Source organism: Alosa sapidissima, chromosome 8, assembly GCF_018492685.1.
Source record: "Alosa sapidissima isolate fAloSap1 chromosome 8, fAloSap1.pri, whole genome shotgun sequence".
Taxonomy (NCBI): Eukaryota; Metazoa; Chordata; class Actinopteri; order Clupeiformes; family Clupeidae; genus Alosa; species Alosa sapidissima.
The window spans coordinates 28,836,077-28,842,076 of NC_055964.1; the positions used below are offsets into that span (position 1 = coordinate 28,836,077).

Here is a 6,000-nt window from a genome sequence, read left to right on the forward strand (position 1 = left end):
TAATTTTCTAGATCACTGACGAGAGTTGAAAATTAACACATTTCAATGAAATGCACCTGTAACGCCTGCGGGCTCGTCCGGGATTTGAACCCGGGACCTCTCGCACCCAAAGCGAGAATCATACCCCTAGACCAACGAGCCGCAATGTGATGGCTCAGGGGGAAAAAATATACATCCAACTGAGGCTAAATCTCCACAGCAGAAACGCGTTAGACAGTGAGGCCGACAAAGAATTGGTGAGGAAGCACATAAGGGCTCGTCCGGGATTTGAACCCGGGACCTCTCGCACCCAAAGCAAGAATCATACCCCTAGACCAACGAGCCGCTGAGTGCTCCCCTGGGTCTTGTTTTGTCAGGACCCCTTGCAGGCCTGAGCAAGTAAAAAATCTGGTCCAAAATTGGCTCTTTTCCTTCAATGCTAACAAAAGTGTTTCGTCTTTGTTTGTTTCGTTAGCGTCGATTCTTGCAGTAAAGTCTGGCGTTTGTTTCGGAAAGAAGGGCTCGTCCGGGAGTTGAACCCGGACCCTTTCGCACCCGAAGCGAGAATCATACCCCTAGACCAACGAGCCTGGGGCAAGGGTACCTTTTATTCAGTGCCTTTCTTCACAACAAATATTTAGAGTGGTCTGCAGGTAAGACCAATCTTTCAGCTTGGTTCCACTGCGCATCAACATTTCCTAAAGTAAGTCCTGGGTAACGAACTGCAGCAGTTCACCGGTGGCAGCTAGCAGCAAAAGTTGCAGAGTTTCACAGAACAGAGGGCTCGTCCGGGATTTGAACCCGGGACCTCTCGCACCCTAAGCGAGAATCATACCCCTAGACCAACGAGCCTGGGGCAAGGGTACCTTTTATTCAGTGCCTTTCTTCACAACAAATATTTAGAGTGGTCTGCAGGTAAGACCAATCTTTCAGCTTGGTTCCACTGCGCATCAACATTTCCTAAAGTAAGTCCTGGGTAACGAACTGCAGCAGTTCACCGGTGGCAGCTAGCAGCAAAAGTTGCAGAGTTTCACAGAACAGAGGGCTCGTCCGGGATTTGAACCCGGGACCTCTCGCACCCTAAGCGAGAATCATACCCCTAGACCAACGAGCCTGGGCCAAGGGTACCTTTTATTCAGTGCCTTTCTTCACAACAAATATTTAGAGTGGTCTGCAGGTAAGACCAATCTTTCAGCTTGGTTCCACTGCGCATCAACATTTCCTAAAGTAAGTCCTGGGTAACGAACTGCAGCAGTTCACCGGTGGCAGCTAGCAGCAAAAGTTGCAGAGTTTCACAGAACAGAGGGCTCGTCCGGGATTTGAACCCGGGACCTCTCGCACCCTAAGCGAGAATCATACCCCTAGACCAACAAGCCACGCTGCGCAAAAGCTTTTGTCGAGCGTTTTGTGCAGCAATATTTAACTGAAAGGAAAGGCAGGTCGGGTGGTGTTGAGTTGCAGAAAAGCTGCCGGCTACATGCTGTACAGCAAAGGAGAGACGATGCTGACACAAACACATCATACTGACAGAAAGTTGCGTGGGAAAGGTCTCGTCCGGGATTTGAACCCCGGACCTCTCGCACCCTAAGCGAGAATCATACCCCTAGACCAACGAGCCACTCTGCTCAAACGCTTATGTCGAGCCTTCTGTGCAGCAATATTTAGCTGAAAGGAAAGGGAGGTGTGGTGTTGTTTAGTTGCAGAAAAGCTGCCGGCTATATGCTGTACAGCAAAGGTAAGACAGTGCTGACACAAGCACCTGATAATGACAAATAGTTGCGTGGGGAAGGACTTGTCTGGGATTTGAACCCAGGACCTCTCGCACCCTAAGCGAGAATCATACCCTAGACCAACAAGCCTTGACTGGCTATGAATTTAGCTGAAAAAACAACAACATAATTTTCTAGATCACTGACGAGAGTTGAAAATTAACACATTTCAATGAAATGCACCTGTAACGCCTGCGGGCTCGTCCGGGATTTGAACCCGGGACCTCTCGCACCCAAAGCGAGAATCATACCCCTAGACCAACGAGCCGCAATGTGATGGCTCAGGGGGAAAAAATATACATCCAACTGAGGCTAAATCTCCACAGCAGAAACGCGTTAGACAGTGAGGCCGACAAAGAATTGGTGAGGAAGCACAAAAGGGCTCGTCCGGGATTTGAACCCGGGACCTCTCGCACCCAAAGCGAGAATCATACCCCTAGACCAACGAGCCGCTGAGTGCTCCCCTGGGTCTTGTTTTGTCAGGACCCCTTGCAGGCCTGAGCAAGTAAAAAATCTGGTCCAAAATTGGCTCTTTTCCTTCAATGCTAACAAAAGAGTTTCGTCTTTGTTTGTTTCGTTAGCGTCGATTCTTGCAGTAAAGTCTGGCGTTTGTTTCGGTAAGAAGGGCTCGTCCGGGAGTTGAACCCGGGACCTCTCGCACCCGAAGCGAGAATCATACCCCTAGACCAACGAGCCTGGGGCAAGGGTACCTTTTATTCAGTGCCTTTCTTCACAACAAATATTTAGAGTGTTCTGCAGGTAAGGCCAATCTTTCAGCTTGGTTCCACTGCGCATCAACATTTCCTAAAGTAAGTCCTGGGTAACGAACTGCAGCAGTTCACCGGTGGCAGCTAGCAGCAAAAGTTGCAGAGTTTCACAGAACAGAGGGCTCGTCCGGGATTTGAACCCGGGACCTCTCGCACCCTAAGCGAGAATCATACCCCTAGACCAACGAGCCACGCTGCGCAAAAGCTTTTGTCGAGCGTTTTGTGCAGCAATATTTAACTGAAAGGAAAGGCAGGTCGGGTGGTGTTGAGTTGCAGAAAAGCTGCCGGCTACATGCTGTACAGCAAAGGAGAGACGGTGCTGACACAAACACATCATACTGACAGAAAGTTGCGTGGGAAAGGTCTCGTCCGGGATTTGAACCCCGGACCTCTCGCACCCTAAGCGAGAATCATACCCCTAGACCAACGAGCCACTCTGCTCAAACGCTTATGTCGAGCCTTCTGTGCAGCAATATTTAGCTGAAAGGAAAGGGAGGTGTGGTGTTGTTTAGTTGCAGAAAAGCTGCCGGCTATATGCTATACAGCAAAGGTAAGACAGTGCTGACACAAGCACCTGATAATGACAAATAGTTGCGTGGGGAAGGACTTGTCTGGGATTTGAACCCGGGACCTCTCGCACCCTAAGCGAGAATCATACCCTAGACCAACAAGCCTTGACTGGCTATGAATTTAGCTGAAAAAACAACAACATAATTTTCTAGATCACTGACGAGAGTTGAAAATTAACACATTTCAATGAAATGCACCTGTAACGCCTGCGGGCTCGTCCGGGATTTGAACCCGGGACCTCTCGCACCCAAAGCGAGAATCATACCCCTAGACCAACGAGCCGCAATGTGATGGCTCAGGGGGAAAAAATATACATCCAACTGAGGCTAAATCTCCACAGCAGAAACGCGTTAGACAGTGAGGCCGACAAAGAATTGGTGAGGAAGCACATAAGGGCTCGTCCGGGATTTGAACCCGGGACCTCTCGCACCCAAAGCAAGAATCATACCCCTAGACCAACGAGCCGCTGAGTGCTCCCCTGGGTCTTGTTTTGTCAGGACCCCTTGCAGGCCTGAGCAAGTAAAAAATCTGGTCCAAAATTGGCTCTTTTCCTTCAATGCTAACAAAAGTGTTTCGTCTTTGTTTGTTTCGTTAGCGTCGATTCTTGCAGTAAAGTCTGGCGTTTGTTTCGGAAAGAAGGGCTCGTCCGGGAGTTGAACCCGGACCCTTTCGCACCCGAAGCGAGAATCATACCCCTAGACCAACGAGCCTGGGGCAAGGGTACCTTTTATTCAGTGCCTTTCTTCACAACAAATATTTAGAGTGGTCTGCAGGTAAGACCAATCTTTCAGCTTGGTTCCACTGCGCATCAACATTTCCTAAAGTAAGTCCTGGGTAACGAACTGCAGCAGTTCACCGGTGGCAGCTAGAAGCAAAAGTTGCAGAGTTTCACAGAACAGAGGGCTCGTCCGGGATTTGAACCCGGGACCTCTCGCACCCTAAGCGAGAATCATACCCCTAGACCAACGAGCCTGGGGCAAGGGTACCTTTTATTCAGTGCCTTTCTTCACAACAAATATTTAGAGTGGTCTGCAGGTAAGACCAATCTTTCAGCTTGGTTCCACTGCGCATCAACATTTCCTAAAGTAAGTCCTGGGTAACGAACTGCAGCAGTTCACCGGTGGCAGCTAGCAGCAAAAGTTGCAGAGTTTCACAGAACAGAGGGCTCGTCCGGGATTTGAACCCGGGACCTCTCGCACCCTAAGCGAGAATCATACCCCTAGACCAACAAGCCTGGGGCAAGGGTACCTTTTATTCAGTGCCTTTCTTCACAACAAATATTTAGAGTGGTCTGCAGGTAAGACCAATCTTTCAGCTTGGTTCCACTGCGCATCAACATTTCCTAAAGTAAGTCCTGGGTAACGAACTGCAGCAGTTCACCGGTGGCAGCTAGCAGCAAAAGTTGCAGAGTTTCACAGAACAGAGGGCTCGTCCGGGATTTGAACCCGGGACCTCTCGCACCCTAAGCGAGAATCATACCCCTAGACCAACGAGCCTGGGGCAAGGGTACCTTTTATTCAGTGCCTTTCTTCACAACAAATATTTAGAGTGGTCTGCAGGTAAGACCAATCTTTCAGCTTGGTTCCACTGTGCATCAACATTTCCTAAAGTAAGTCCTGGGTAACGAACTGCAGCAGTTCACCGGTGGCAGCTAGCAGCAAAAGTTGCAGAGTTTCACAGAACAGAGGGCTCGTCCGGGATTTGAACCCGGGACCACTCGCACCCTAAGCGAGAATCATACCCCTAGACCAACGAGCCTGGGGCAAGGGTACCTTTTATTCAGTGCCTTTCTTCACAACAAATATTTAGAGTGGTCTGCAGGTAAGACCAATCTTTCAGCTTGGTTCCACTGCGCATCAACATTTCCTAAAGTAAGTCCTGGGTAACGAACTGCAGCAGTTCACCGGTGGCAGCTAGCAGCAAAAGTTGCAGAGTTTCACAGAACAGAGGGCTCGTCCGGGATTTGAACCCGGGACCTCTCGCACCCTAAGCGAGAATCATACCCCTAGACCAACAAGCCACGCTGCGCAAAAGCTTTTGTCGAGCGTTTTGTGCAGCAATATTTAACTGAAAGGAAAGGCAGGTCGGGTGGTGTTGAGTTGCAGAAAAGCTGCCGGCTACATGCTGTACAGCAAAGGAGAGACGATGCTGACACAAACACATCATACTGACAGAAAGTTGCGTGGGAAAGGTCTCGTCCGGGATTTGAACCCCGGACCTCTCGCACCCTAAGCGAGAATCATACCCCTAGACCAACGAGCCACTCTGCTCAAACGCTTATGTCGAGCCTTCTGTGCAGCAATATTTAGCTGAAAGGAAAGGGAGGTGTGGTGTTGTTTAGTTGCAGAAAAGCTGCCGGCTATATGCTGTACAGCAAAGGTAAGACAGTGCTGACACAAGCACCTGATAATGACAAATAGTTGCGTGGGGAAGGACTTGTCTGGGATTTGAACCCAGGACCTCTCGCACCCTAAGCGAGAATCATACCCTAGACCAACAAGCCTTGACTGGCTATGAATTTAGCTGAAAAAACAACAACATAATTTTCTAGATCACTGACGAGAGTTGAAAATTAACACATTTCAATGAAATGCACCTGTAACGCCTGCGGGCTCGTCCGGGATTTGAACCCGGGACCTCTCGCACCCAAAGCGAGAATCATACCCCTAGACCAACGAGCCGCAATGTGATGGCTCAGGGGGAAAAAATATACATCCAACTGAGGCTAAATCTCCACAGCAGAAACGCGTTAGACAGTGAGGCCGACAAAGAATTGGTGAGGAAGCACAAAAGGGCTCGTCCGGGATTTGAACCCGGGACCTCTCGCACCCAAAGCGAGAATCATACCCCTAGACCAACGAGCCGCTGAGTGCTCCCCTGGGTCTTGTTTTGTCAGGACCCCTTGCAGGCCTGAG

The 6,000-nt window shown here is 49.7% G+C and overlaps 14 non-coding genes across 14 annotated transcripts; all 14 read right to left on the reverse strand.

The window, feature by feature from the left end:
* Positions 1 to 69: 69 nt before the first annotated feature.
* Positions 70 to 141, reverse strand: trnap-ugg. Its single transcript has one exon. It is a non-coding gene; the product is annotated as a tRNA-Pro (tRNA).
* A 356-nt stretch (positions 142 to 497) lies between these two features.
* trnap-cgg lies at positions 498 to 569 on the reverse strand. The gene has a single exon. It is a non-coding gene; the product is annotated as a tRNA-Pro (tRNA).
* Positions 570 to 759: 190 nt separating this feature from the next.
* trnap-agg lies at positions 760 to 831 on the reverse strand. Its single transcript has one exon. It is a non-coding gene; the product is annotated as a tRNA-Pro (tRNA).
* A 190-nt stretch (positions 832 to 1,021) lies between these two features.
* trnap-agg lies at positions 1,022 to 1,093 on the reverse strand. The gene has a single exon. It is a non-coding gene; the product is annotated as a tRNA-Pro (tRNA).
* An 851-nt stretch (positions 1,094 to 1,944) lies between these two features.
* On the reverse strand, positions 1,945 to 2,016 carry trnap-ugg. The gene has a single exon. It is a non-coding gene; the product is annotated as a tRNA-Pro (tRNA).
* Positions 2,017 to 2,127: 111 nt separating this feature from the next.
* Positions 2,128 to 2,199, reverse strand: trnap-ugg. The gene has a single exon. It is a non-coding gene; the product is annotated as a tRNA-Pro (tRNA).
* A 173-nt stretch (positions 2,200 to 2,372) lies between these two features.
* trnap-cgg lies at positions 2,373 to 2,444 on the reverse strand. The gene has a single exon. It is a non-coding gene; the product is annotated as a tRNA-Pro (tRNA).
* A 190-nt stretch (positions 2,445 to 2,634) lies between these two features.
* trnap-agg lies at positions 2,635 to 2,706 on the reverse strand. The gene has a single exon. It is a non-coding gene; the product is annotated as a tRNA-Pro (tRNA).
* A 589-nt stretch (positions 2,707 to 3,295) lies between these two features.
* Positions 3,296 to 3,367, reverse strand: trnap-ugg. The gene has a single exon. It is a non-coding gene; the product is annotated as a tRNA-Pro (tRNA).
* Positions 3,368 to 3,723: 356 nt separating this feature from the next.
* Positions 3,724 to 3,795, reverse strand: trnap-cgg. Its single transcript has one exon. It is a non-coding gene; the product is annotated as a tRNA-Pro (tRNA).
* A 190-nt stretch (positions 3,796 to 3,985) lies between these two features.
* trnap-agg lies at positions 3,986 to 4,057 on the reverse strand. Its single transcript has one exon. It is a non-coding gene; the product is annotated as a tRNA-Pro (tRNA).
* Positions 4,058 to 4,509: 452 nt separating this feature from the next.
* On the reverse strand, positions 4,510 to 4,581 carry trnap-agg. Its single transcript has one exon. It is a non-coding gene; the product is annotated as a tRNA-Pro (tRNA).
* Positions 4,582 to 5,694: 1,113 nt separating this feature from the next.
* trnap-ugg lies at positions 5,695 to 5,766 on the reverse strand. Its single transcript has one exon. It is a non-coding gene; the product is annotated as a tRNA-Pro (tRNA).
* Positions 5,767 to 5,877: 111 nt separating this feature from the next.
* On the reverse strand, positions 5,878 to 5,949 carry trnap-ugg. The gene has a single exon. It is a non-coding gene; the product is annotated as a tRNA-Pro (tRNA).
* Between the last annotated feature and the right edge of the window lie 51 nt (positions 5,950 to 6,000).